The sequence below is a fragment of the Caloenas nicobarica genome, chromosome 32 (genome assembly GCF_036013445.1).
Source record: "Caloenas nicobarica isolate bCalNic1 chromosome 32, bCalNic1.hap1, whole genome shotgun sequence".
NCBI lineage: Eukaryota > Metazoa > Chordata > Aves > Columbiformes > Columbidae > Caloenas > Caloenas nicobarica.
This window is the reverse complement of record NC_088276.1, coordinates 611,000-624,278: the sequence shown is the minus strand read 5'-3', so window position 1 is coordinate 624,278 and position 13,279 is coordinate 611,000. Positions and strand designations below refer to the sequence as shown.

General features: G+C 53.9%; 1 pseudogene; it reads left to right on the top strand.

Annotated features, from left to right (window-relative positions):
- Positions 1-12,345: 12,345 nt before the first annotated feature.
- LOC136000279 (olfactory receptor 14J1-like) lies at positions 12,346-13,279 on the top strand (annotated as a pseudogene).

Here is a 13,279-nt window from a genome sequence, read left to right as displayed (position 1 = left end):
TCCTGGACTAGCATCTTGCCCTAGAAGCTTTTGTTTTTGAAGGGTACATTGAATAAAAGAGGAATGCAATGGGAAGGAAGCACACCAAGGAGCCTGTTTCTTCTGAGAGACACAAGGAAGCTTCAGGCCACCGGAATCTATGACCCATCTTCATCCCCTGCTTGGAAGTGCTGTGCAACCCCCTGCCCCCTACTCTAGAGAAATCACTTACATAGACAGCAAAGTCCTTTGGAGCTCCAGAGATACTTTCTCCATGGAACGCTGTCCCTGAGACATGGTCCATGGTGACTGCTGTGGGAATGACTGGCACAGACAGCTTGATGAACACGTGTCCCTGGCTTCCTGGGAAGGGCCAGCACTTTCCAGGATGGTTTTCTGGCTGAAAGGAGAAGAAGAAACTACATTCACATGGAGAAGGTCACCCTGGCTCTCACACCTGCCATGAGCATCAGAGGATTAAGAATCCATTTGGCCTATCAGTTCTGCTCTGAACCACAGCCAGTACCTTCAGTCGCACCCTGTGGGTACGGAACAGAGAAGCAGTTGTGAGAATTCACGTATCACAGGGCCATTTCAGGAGAGAAGCCCTTCGATGGCTGGGAGCTCGGTGTGCTACTTGTAGAAGCTCAGCAGCCTCTCCTGGTCCAGAGCCCTCACCAAGAACAAGCAAGGGACAGTGTGGCTGAAAGGCCCCTGCCCAGAGCAGGTGGCAGCCACAGGCCCCCCTGGATGAACCTTTCCTGTCAGGGGAAGCCCTCGCTGCCTCTCATCCACCGCCACCTCCTTCCCCGGGCACCAGCCAGCTCTTCAGATTGTGCAGGCAGCTCAGGAGCAGGGCCAGGACGGCTTCAGAGCCCAACGTGGGACTCTCCAGCAGTGCAGGCTCTCAGCAACCGCTGGTGCTCACTAAGAGCACATCCCAGAGCTCTGCAGGCATCTCTGCCCTTCTCCTTCCTTGCAGTGCTGACACTTTGCACAGTGACTGGGCAGACACAGACTGCAGGAGCAGCCTGGCCTGGTAGAAGCTCCCGTGGAGAACCTGGGGCACTCTGGGAGAGGGAGGAGGGAGACACTCAGCAGGGAGACACAGGAGGAGAGCAGGTCCGTGCGAGAAGGAGGCAGGAAAGGAAGTTTCGAGGAGCAAAGATGGGGGGAAAGGCAACTCTGGGCAGCATGTGTGCTTCATTCTCCTGACCTTCCTTTTACTGCTTCTTGGTGCTCCTACCTCCAGAATAAGCTCAGGGGACCTCACGTAATCCATCACCGGCAGGGAATACAAGAACACCTTCGCTTTGGCAGTCCGGAGGGACGGAGAAGTCCTGGAATGAATGACGGCAGCCCCTGGAAATAAAAACATGAGCACAATCATCAGGCAGTGTCAGGAGGAATATTACACTGTTGTCTTGGAAAAGGCTCCTCAGTTGTCATCCATGTCCTACGGTGGGTTCCCTCTGTCTTACTGGCACGGCCCCTAGTGGGACACGTAGCAAGGTGTCATTAAACTGTCATATGGGGCTGTGGAAAAAGACAAGAATGTGAACCAGCCTTTCTGTGCTTCCCATGGGGCCTGGCCTGCTACAGGCTCTGTCAGTGGGGGCAATTTTAGGGCACGAGTTGACCCTTGACTTCTCGCCCTTTCTCTCCTGCCCCTGGGCACGTTCCAATGCCCATCTTGTCAATCTGGACAGGAAGCACTTTGGAATTGGTTTGCATGTACAATGTCACAGCACCTGCTGATTTCAGGGCATAATCAGTCATCGGGACCTGGATTTCTTCCAGCTTCTCCAGAGCTTGATTGATGATCTCCTGAACAGCCTGGAAAGGAACACAAAGGGGAGCGCCTGTTGGAAGGAAAAAGAATGGAGCAAGCAGCTCCCCTGCAAGGCCAGCCAAGGTGAATGGAGACAAGGCCCATTTCAGATGGAAGGAACACCCAAATTTCCTGGCAGCATCCCTAGTTTGCTCTTCTTTGATTGATAGGATCAGAAAGGAGGGGCTGCTCTCTCCAGTGCTCTGAATGCTGAAGCTGTGGGAAGGGGCTTTTCCTGTGGAGAGGCCCCAGGCCAGGCAGCAGAGACAGAAAAGCCTTCTGGACATGAGATAGGACCGGCTTAACTCTGGATCTCTGAGACCATTCTTTCTTTCCAGTCCTCCCTTGAGGAGGACCTGAGATCTGGACGCAGAGGAAGGTACGACTCAGACAGCCATCATTCCCGTCATGGCTCTCTCTTCCCCATAAGGAAGTGTGGAGCAACAGGAAAAAGAAGCGTGGCCATGACAGCACTTGTTCCAGCAGCACCAGCCTGTTGGCTGTGACAGGGAATTCAGTAGGATATGTGCCGGAGGGAGGATAAAACCCCTCAGTAGATCCTTCTGCCTTGTGCCCTTACCCGTCCGGTAAAGCCTGGGAGCTTTGCCTGCTTCACGCCTTCCTGGAGAGCCCGCTCCGCGACATCCTTTGCGCTCCAGCGCAGATGATAAAGCTGTTCCTGGAGCTTACAGAGCTGATCTGGCAGGGACAAGGTTTCACTCAGGTCTTCTCCGAAGTCTGCTGTGGTTCTCCAGAGGGTTAAGGTGCCAAGTCGTGCCGCGTAGTAAACACCTGTTGGACACACACCAGAGTTTAGAACTCGGTCTAAGGCTGGGTTATGCCTCGGGCTGCCTGCTCCCCTTTCTGTGTCTCTCCCAAGTGCCATAGTTGTCTCTCCTGTTGTTGTCTTTGACAGTGGCCATCATGACGTACAGCTCCGCAATAGATGAACGTTCCCTGCCCTGGACTGTGCTCCTTGTCCTGCAGAAGATTTTCATCCCCCTAGGGCAGGAGAGCTCAGCCACAGATTCTCCCTCGGCTGAAGAGAACTGGCTTAGCCCTCCTGGGGAAGGCAAGTCACCCCTTCCTCACTCCCACACCCATCCCGCTTGAGCAGGGACTGGCACAGCTCTGTCGGGGACTTTCTGCTCTTAGCTGAGCTCCTCTGGTCACAGCGCGGGAAGTGGAACAAGGTAGGATGAAGCCCTGAATACATCCCAAAGCACCATCCACAGGTCGGAGCTCTTGCAGAGACTCACCGAAACAGAACAGACCGAGAATCAGCACCAGGGTTGTCGCCTTCAGTGCCTTCATCTTCCTGCAGAGCAGCAAGGAGGAAAAGGATGGTGAAGCTGGCGATACCCGTGCAGATCAGCAGCAGACAGGCAGCAACAGCAGGGACTGCAGCCCTTGAGCCTGGCGTTCCTGGCGTGAGCACTGGCTTGGTTCTGCACCAGCTCGATTCACTGCTGGGGTTGTCACCAGCTGCACCAGTAGGGGATTTGTCATGGCAGGGATTGTTTTGTTAGGGACAAAGGGCTCAAGATTGACTCTGGACTAAGAGCAAGAGCTGCAACAAGAGCTATGGCCACACTTCCCGTCTGTGGGGCTGGAGAGGGGTTCTTTGGAAATGGAAGGGACAGAACGAACACCTGTTTCTCCAGCCCACCATCCGATTGCAACTTGTGCTGAACCTGTTCTCCACCCTCCCAAGAGAAGGTTCAGCCTGTGCCCCTACAGTTCAACAGCTGCCAGGCAGGGGGTGTGTGTCTCCCCTCTCGCAGCATTTCTTTAGCAGCCGGGTTCTCTCTGGCCCTTCTCTTGGCATAACTGCAGACAAATGCAGACTGGGGAAAGAGGGAGGAAGGCTGTATGTCAGTGCGTTCTGGCAAGCAACGGGCAACCAAGGAAGCACCAAAGAAACACTCTGGTGATCACACTCCCTCCGTGTGATCCAAAATGGACCTGTCCCTTATTCTGCAGAGATCAAAGGCTTTTTGGGCCTCGCCCTTGCGCTCATGAAGAGACTGAAAGGCGGCTGCTGCCTTCCACCAGCTCAAGACCGAGCTCTCAGGCTGCCCTTGGGTTCCTCTCCTGTCCACCCTCCACCCACCCCAGCCGACGAGGTGGAAAACACACGTGGGGAAAGGGGAGAAGGATTTTTGACACGTACCTGTCCAGACCTTGAACCTTCTCTGTGTGTCCCTTGGTACCTGCTGAGGTGCAGGTAACAAGCATCTTCCTTGCTCAGGAGCAAGCCAAAAACTCTGCGATCTCAGTTCCCTCAAGATCGAGAGTGACAAAGGCGCAGGGGGACCCCTGGTCTTATACGCTGCTGTGCCAACTTAAGCGCTGATGCTGCTTTGTGACGTCAATGGCGGTGGGTGATCTCACAATGGAAGAGGCTGCGCCACGTTTGGAGGTCAAGTCCCACCTGACAGGAGCAGGTCTTGCAGTCCTCTCTGCAAGGGAAGAAATCCTTCACCACAGAAAGACGGGAAAGGTACAGGAACATGTTACTCTCAGAAAACAGACTCTGTTAACCACTCTTCCTCTTGTTTACCAAAGTTCAGACAATGTTAGAAAAGAACCACAAAAAAGTAAGATTCTTAGTCTTTTTTTATGGACCACATTAAGTTATCAGGACACATTGAGAGGGCTTTAAACTAGATTTGAAGGGAGAGGGGGATGAAACCAGATGTGGCAGAGGCACAGCCAAGGGCGACATGCTGGCATCTGAGGATAGTGCTAATGATGCCCTTCGGTCTGCCGACCCAATGCAATCAATGGCCCAGCTGAAGTGCATCTTTACGAATGCACACAGCATGGGCAACAAACAGGAGGAGCTGGAAGCCCTTGTGAGGCAGAAAAACTATAATTTAATTGTCATCACAGAAACATGGTGGGATGACTCTCAGAACTGGAGTACTGCAATGGATGGCTATAAACTCTTCAGAAAGAACAGGTGAGGAAGGAGAGGAGGTGGGAAAGCAGTGTATGTTAGGGGGGGTTGATTGTCTGGAGCTTGATGAGGGTGATGAAAGGATTGAGTGTCTCTGGGTAAGAATCAAGGGGAAGGGCAACAAGGCGGACATCCTAGGGGATGGTCTGTTGCAGACCACCCAACCAGGATGAAGAGGCAGAAGAAATATTTTTCAGGCAGCTGGGAGAAGTCTCCCAGTCACCAGCGCTAGTTCTTATGGGGGACTTCAAGCTACCAGATGTCTGCTGGAAGTACAACCCAGCAGAAAGGAAGCAGTCTAGGAGGCTCCTGGAGCGTATGGAAGACAATTCCTGACACAGCTGGTCAGTGAGCCTACCAGGGAAGGAGCCCCACTGGACCTGTTGTTTGTAAATAGAGAAGGACTCATTGGAGGTCACCCTGGGTGTAGTGATCATGAAATGATTGAGTTTACTATCCTTGGAGAAGTTAGAAGGGTGTTCAGCAGAACTGCTACTTTGGCCTTCTAGGGCAGACTTTGATCTGTTTAGGAAGCTGCTTGGCAGAGTCCCTTGGGAGGCAAACCTGAAGGACAAAGCAGTCCAGGAGGGCTGGTCTGTCTTCAAGAAGGTGATCTCAGAGGTGCAGGAGCAGTTGTACCCGTGTGCCGGAAGGCGAGCAGGCGGGGAAGAAGGCCAGCCTGGCTGGACAGAGAGCTGCGGCTGGAACTGAGGAATAAAAGGATAATTTATAACCTTTGGAAGGAGGGCCAGGTGGCTCAGGGGGATTACAAGAATGCTGTGAAGTTATGCAGGGATAAAATTAGAAGGGCCAAAGCCCAACTAGAGCTGGGCCTGGCTACTGCTGTAAAAGACAACAAAAAATGTTTCTAGAAATATATTAGCAACAAGAGGAGGGCTAAGGAGAACCTCCATTCCATGATGGATGCAGAGGGAAAGATAGTGACGGAAGATGAGGGAAACCCTGAGGTATTAAATACCTTCTTGCCTCAGTCTTTAATAGTCAGAACAGTTGTGCTCCAGGTACCCAGCCCCCTGAGCCCCAAGACAGGGATGGGTTGCAGAATGAAGCCCCAATAATCCAAGGGAAAATGGTTTGCAACCTGCTGCACCACTTGGACACCCACAAGTCTATGGGGCCAGATGGGATACACCCTGGGGTGCTGAGGGAGCTCATGGAGGTGATCACTGAGCCACTTTCAATTATTTAGCTGCAGCCATGGCTAAGTGGGGAGGTCCCAGTTGACTGGAAGTTGGCAAATGTGACACCCATTTACGAGAAGGGCAAGAAGGACGATCCGGGGAACTAAAGACCTGTCAGTCTGACCTCGGTGATGGGAAAGGTCATGAAGCAGATGATCTTGAGAGACATCAGGCAGCACATACAAGACAACCAAGAGATCAGGCCCAGTCAACATGGATTTACGAAAGGCAAGTCCTGATTGACCAACCTGATCTCCTTCTATGACAAGGTGACTCACCTAGTAGATGAGGGAAAGGCTGTGGATGTTGTGCACTTAGACTTCAGTAAAGCCTTTGACACCGTATCCCACAGCATCTCCTGGAGAAGCTGCAGCTCATGGCCTGGATGGTGTATCTGTGATGGATAAAGAACTGGCTGGAGAGCCGGGCCCAAAGAGTTGTGGTGAAGGGAGCAAAATCCAGTTGGCGGCCGGTCATAAGTGGTGTCCCAGGGCTCAGTATTGGGGCCAGTTCTGTTTAATCTCTTTATCAATGATCTGGACGAGGGGATCGAGTGCACCCTTAGTAAGTTTGCAGGTGACACCGAGTTGGGTGGGAGTTTTGATCTGCTAAAGGGTAGGAAGGCTCTACAGAGGGTTCTGGAGCTGCTGGTCCATTAGGCTGAGGGCAACTGTCTGAAGTTTAACAAGGCCAAGTGCCTGGTCCTGCACTTGGGTCATAACAACCCCCCGCACCACTACAGGCCTGGGAAGGAGTGGCTGGAAAGCTGTCTGTTGGAACAAGACCTGGGAATGTTGATTGACAGCAGCTGAACATGAGCCAGCGTGTGTCCAGGTGGCCAAAAAGGCCCCCAGCATCCTGGCTTGTATCAGGAATAGTGTGGCCAGCAGGCCCAGGGCAGTGACCGTCCCTTGTGCTGGGCACTGGGGAGGTCAAACCTCAAATCCTGGGGTCAGTTCTGGCCCCCTCACAACAAGAAAGACCTTGAGGTGCTGGAGCAGGTTCAGAGAAGGAAAGGAGCTGGTGAGGGGCCTGGAGCACAAGTCTTATGAGGAGCAGCTGAGGGACATGAGGCTGTTTAGCTTGGAAAAAAACAGACTGAGGGGAGACCTTCTCAGTCTCTACAGCTACCTGAAAGGAGGTTGTAGTATGGTGGGTGTTGGTCTCTTCTCCCAAGTAGCAAGTGATAGGACAAGAGGAAATGGTCTCAAGTTGTGCCAGGGAAGGTTCAGATTGGGTATTAGGAGACATTTCTTCATGGAAAAAGTTGTGAAGCAGTGGAACAGGCTGCCCAGGGAAGTGGTGGAGTCACCATCCCTGGAGGTGTTTAAAACATGTTTAGATGGGTTTCTTAGGGACATGGTTTAGTGCTAGAGTTGGGTTAGGTTATGGTTGGACTCGATGATCCTGAGGGTCTCTTCCAGCTGAAATTATTCTATAATTCTATTGACAAATCAAATTCAGGGCAGTTATTCCTTTTAATGCCAGTTACACACCTGCAGTGTTACGTGAGGTGCCAAGGCTCTCACACACCCCTACATGCACTGGGCAGGGACAGCGACGGCCCTGTCCAGGGCAGCCATCCCCATCCACAGTGAGTGTGGGACAGACACCCCAGACAGCATTGCAGACAGATTCGGTGTCTTTGTGCAAGAAACTCATTCCCACCTCTGAAGCATCGCAAGATCTGTCCCTTCTCTATCCAGTAGATGTAGGGCAGCCCTTGAATAGGAAGCGCTTCACACCGGAGTATCCATGCGTATAGCTACACTTCCAAATCTCCTTTTTTTCTTTTCACCACCCTGTTCTCACCCCCTTGATAACACAATCAAGGAACAGACAAACCACTGTCACATTGGGCCTGTCAGCAGCACCTTGTCATTCCTAGAGATCAGTGACACGTCTGCCCAAGTACCTCAGGGGCAGCAGAGATGCCACTGACAAAACACACGTTTCCTTCCAGGTCTGTCATTCCCAGCCCTGTTTCTCTCTGGCCTTGGGGACAGCAGGGCTTGCTCACTCTCCTGTTGCCCAATTTCAGTCCTGTCTTTCCATCTGCCAACCACTGTGACATTGCTCTGCTCTGAAGTCAAGCCTTTGCACACATGGGGACCTGGATTCTTGAGACCAACCAGATTTCCCGAGAACTATCAGAGCTTGGCCGGGTGCTACAGCTGAGGTGCCACAACCCAACTGTGCACTGATGCCCTCAGCCAAGGGCACAGCCAGGACAAGCTGCAGCCTGTGCTGTTTGACACCCATGGAGTCACCGCCAAGGCATGGTGGGACAAGTCACACAGCTTGGGGTGCTGCAATGGGTGGGTACAGGCTTTTCAGGAGAGACGGGCTGGAAGGATCAGCAGTGGGATTCCCTCAGAGTGAAGAAGTTGCTTGGATGTATGGAGCTCCTTTATGTGGAGAGTGACCAGATGGGTTTTCCCTTGTGAGTGAGGGCACCAATAACAAAGCCCTGGGGCTGTGCGGGCACATGGCCTTGCCCCCCAACAATCTGGTGCCACCGAAAGTGGGGCACAGCAGTCAGGGAGAGGCACCAGGATAAGGAACAGAAGAGCAGCACCGAAAGACTGTGCTAGGGAAATTGGAAATTATTTCCTTTTTCTTGAATAAACTCTTGATGGAACCCTGCTACTGCTACCATTTTAGTGGCCTCTTTCTGGGCTCAGGAGAGTCCTGGAGGTCAGGAGCCCCCTTTCCTTTAGGGGGCACCGGGGGCTCCCCGGGTGAGTGGTCCCTGCCCTTGCTGGAATTGAGGGACTGTGGCTGCAGCAGTGCAGGTAGAGTCCAGACCTTGAGAAATTTGGGGTTCCACCATCAGGAATCTCTGAAGTTTTAAAAGGAGAAGTGGCCAGTCCTGTATCGGGGCAGGAGAATAACCCCATCCATCAGGAGAGAAAAGGACCTGACACGCTGAGCAGTGACCCTGAGGAGAAGGGCCTGGGCACTACAAGGGCCGCCACACAAGCCCGTGCTGCACGCTCACCATGAACAAGGCAGCTGCACACGGGGCTGCATGAGGAGGAGCGTGGGGACCCAGACACCTGGAGTTCTCATCCCATTCGGTTCAGCACTGGTGTGACCCCACACACACGGGTGTGTGCCCATGTGCGGCTCCCAGTTTGGAGAAGCAGGGAGGAACTGGAGAGTGTAGGGCTCTGCCAAGGCAGGGTTCAGGACCTTGTGCACATGGTGTGGGATGCTGAGGGACCTGGGCTGCTCTGGCCCAGCAGCGCTGGGGAGGCTGCAGCAGTGTAGGAGTAGCCTGAGAGTGCTGGAAGAGTGGTTTCAGAGATGGTGGAGGTTTTCTTCACAGTGGGAGACAGCACGAGAAAGAAATAATGGCACAAAGTGCAGCTGGGGAGGTCCAGGCTGGACATGAGCAGGAAGGAATGTGAGTGGAAGGGCAGTGCTGTGGTGGAGCAGGTCACCCAGAGGCAGTCTGCATCAGCCCAAGGCTTTGTGCTTCAAGGAACAGCTGGGGAGGATGGAGAGAGATCAGCAAAGGAAGGAAGATGCTCAGACAAGAGCAAGGTGGGGCAGCAGGGGGGATGTCTTCAGCCTGCAGGGAAAGAGGTGCAGGTGATGCCACAGCATAGGACAGGCTGTCGTGGAGATGATCAAGGGATGTAAAGAGGCTGAAAGCCCCAACAGACATGAGCTCCTTCTCCCCTTGGCTGTGGCTGTTGTCTCCACCTCTGATGCCTGTGAGGAGACACCTTGTCCTTACAGCATAGGGGCCTCATGGCCTCCTTGTCCCCAGCCAGGAACCTGGGAGGTGTGGGACCATAGTCCTGCCCTTGGCCTTGCACAGCCCCACATCACACTGTCCCAGGAACAGCCCTGGGCAATGTGGGAGGGACAGGATCTGCCTTCCCAGGGTTGGGGGTCAGGGCTTGGCCCTTTGATTAATGAAACACATCCAGGTTTACTGATCATCAGAGAGACCTTCACCTTGATTTTCCTGACCTGTCGTCTCTGCCTCCAGTTTCCTCTCTAAGCAAATCCTGGAGTCATTTCCTCAATAGTGTCCTGCAGTGGGACTCATTAACATTACAAGAAACTTTGGAGTTTGAATCTGACTTGGACTTTTTGAGAGGTTTTATTCAACTTCCCCTCAGGGTCTGAGGTTCATGGACTCAGCAGCAAACCCACCAGAGGGGTCATTAAAGCGCCTTGGGCTGCTCCTGTGCTGCTGAGCTGGGCTGGGCTCCTGGCACAGAGGGAGCTCATGGCAAGCGGCAGCGCTGCAGAGAGACAGCTCTGCCCAGGAGCAGCTCCTCTGCAAAGCGCAGCAGGGCTGAGGGCTCTGCCTGGGGATCTCAGGGAGACGAGCAAGGCAGAGAGAGATTAAAGGTGGTCAGGATGGGGAGGATGACTGAGAGCTCACTGGAGGAGAAATCTTTTCAGGCCTTGCTATGGTAAGTCTCTGGGTGCAGGGCAATGCAGCTGTAGCTCCTGGAGGCATCTCCTCAAGTCAGCACAGGCACAGCTTGAGGGATCTGTGAGGAGGGGGCTCTTGGCAGGCAATGTTGAACAGCTGTGAAGGTGGGTGAGCACCCAGGGGTGCCCAGGGCTGTCCTGCAGAGCAGGGTCCCTGCACCCCAGGGCTGTGCCGGGGCAGGGACTCTGCCGCCTGCCAGGGTCAATGCTCAGCCTGCCTGGGGAGATCCCCATGGTGCTGTGGGGAGAAGCTGTGGGGGGAAGGAGCCACCCCTATCAGGGCAGGAAAGGTGCTTCTGCTGTTGAGGGGGTGCTGTGTGGGTCAGGGCTCCTCACAGCTCCAGATCATCCCCAGGATTTTTCCAAGGTGATGCCTCAAAGAGAAGATCAATGCAAGGATTACCAGACAGATAGGGGGCTTTCCTGAGCCTGCCTTTTCGGTTTCCTATCCCAAGGGTTGGGGGGTGCAGGAAAGGAAAAAATGAAAATGAGCTCTCATGCTTAAACAAGTCACTGTGACTCCTGAACTGCAACTCCGATTAATCATTACATCTGCCAGAAGCCTCATAACATCCCTTCAGCTGCTGCTCTGCCTGTGCACAGCACCAGCATCACATTGGCTATACCCGTCAGTCTTAGTCTGACCCGTCCTTTTCCCCAGTCTGCAAACAGGAAGATGCCCCCAGGCAGTGCCCTGTGAACAGGCAGGTTTCTGTAAGGCCAGGGTGAGGGCACAGAGGGTGGGATGGGGTCTGTGAGCATTGACAGGGAAGAGACATGGACAGGGAAACACCTCCCAGGGGGAGAATCTCCAGGCAGCAGGGAAATGATCAGAAATGACAGGAAAATAAAACTGGCATTGTTATGGGAGAGGGAACACAGAAAACTCCCTTTCATCCTCTGCAGTGCAGATCCCTCCTGTGAGCAGCCCCCTCGCCTCCTCTCCCACCCAGCAAAGCCTCTGCCCTCAGGGCCGGGGGCTGCAAGGCATGAACCAGCTCCTGTGCAGCCAGAGCTCCAGTTCCCTCTGCAGAGCACAGGGGCTGAGAACAGCTGCCCGGCAATGCTGGTGTGTGGGAGGTGGCTGCACAGCTGGGGAAGGGTGACGCTGTCTGAGTGCCCGGCTGCCTCTGCCCTGGCCTCTCTCACACCCACCCTCACCGCATTTTCCTTCTCGTTCTGGGTCACTGTTGTTGTGATCTGGTTCTTGCTGTCAGGCTCTCTGGGGATGGGAGTTTCAGCTGCACAGTCACAGCCTGATCTTGTGGGTCCTTTCCTGCAGGCGTGTCCATGGGAACACATGTCCCAGCTTTCCTCTGCCCTGTGGGGCTGTGGGCAATGCAGTCTGTGGGGCTGGGAAAGAGCTGAGTCTCCCTGAATCAGATGCCATCATTAGGGCACTTGGACATATCCTTGAGGTGTCCTTCTGATCTGTGATCTTCCCTCCAGGATGTAAACCTGTCCTACAGCATCTTTGTGTTCTCTGAAAGCCCCATGGAGAAGCTCAGAGATGCTGTGACAGAGAAAATGCTGTTGGGTTTTTGAAATGAGCTGTGTGTATCCTGGACAAACATGGTGTGCTGAGATATTAGGAAAGGGTGAGACATGGCATGGTTCCATCTGACAAAGCTGAACCCCAGGACTGGTCCCTGCCCCCCGTTCCATGACCCCCTGCTGCAGAGCAGGGCTGACTCCTGGGCAGCCAGCGGGCACAGGCCCTGCTCCTCACGGCACCTCCAGCCAGCACCACCCAGGGCTCAGCCATGGACCCGAAGGAAGGTCTGGAAAAGGACAAGGGGTGTGGAGCAGGGGAGGGTGTGTGAGAAATGGCTTTGATTTCGCTCAGAGAAGTCTCCTGTAACTTGTCACTGTCTTTTCTTTTTGAGTCAGTGCCCTATGCCCAGAGGCTGTAGATGTCCAACAGCAGCTCCATCAGCCAGTTCCTCCTCCTGGCATTCTCAGACACACGGGAGCTGCAGCTCTTGCACTTCTGGCTCTTCCTGGGCATCTACCTGGCTGCCCTCCTGGGCAACGGCCTCATCATCACCACCATAGCCTGTGACCAGCACCTCCACACCCCCATGTACTTCTTCCTCCTCAACCTCTCCCTGCTGGACCTGGGCTCCATCTCCATCACTGTCCCCAAATCCATGGCCAACTCTCTGTGGGATACCAGGGCCATTTCCTATGCGGGATGTGCTGCCCAGGTCTTCTTTTTAGCTTTCTTGTTAGGTGCAGAGTATTATCTTCTCACCGTCATGTCCTATGACCGCTACGTTGCCATCTGCAAACCCCTGCACTACGGGACCCTCCTGGGCAGCAGAGCTTGTGTCCACATGGCAGCAGCTGCCTGGGCCAGTGGGTTTCTCAGTGCTCTGCTGCTCACGGCCAATACATTTTCACTGCCACTGTGCAAGGGCAATGCCCTGGACCAGTTCTTCTGTGAAATCCCCCAGATCCTCAAGCTCTCCTGCTCACACTCCTACTCCAGGGAAGCTGGGCTTCTTGTGGTTAAGTGTCTGTTTAGGATTTGGGTGTTTTGTGTTCATTGTGCTGTCCTATGTGCAGATCTTGAGGGCCGTGCTGAGGATCCCCTCTGAGCAGGGACGGCACAAAGCCTTTTCCACGTGCCTCCCACACCTGACCGTGGTCTCCCTGTTTGTCAGCACTGCCATGTTTGCCTACCTGAAGCCCCCCTCCATCTCCTCTCCTTCCCTTGACCTGGTGGTGTCTGTTCTGTACTCGGTGGTGCCTCCAGCAATGAACCCCCTCATCTACAGCATGAGGAACCGGGAGTTCAAGGATGCCCTGTGGAAACTCGTATCTAAGTGTTTTCCGAAGCAATAA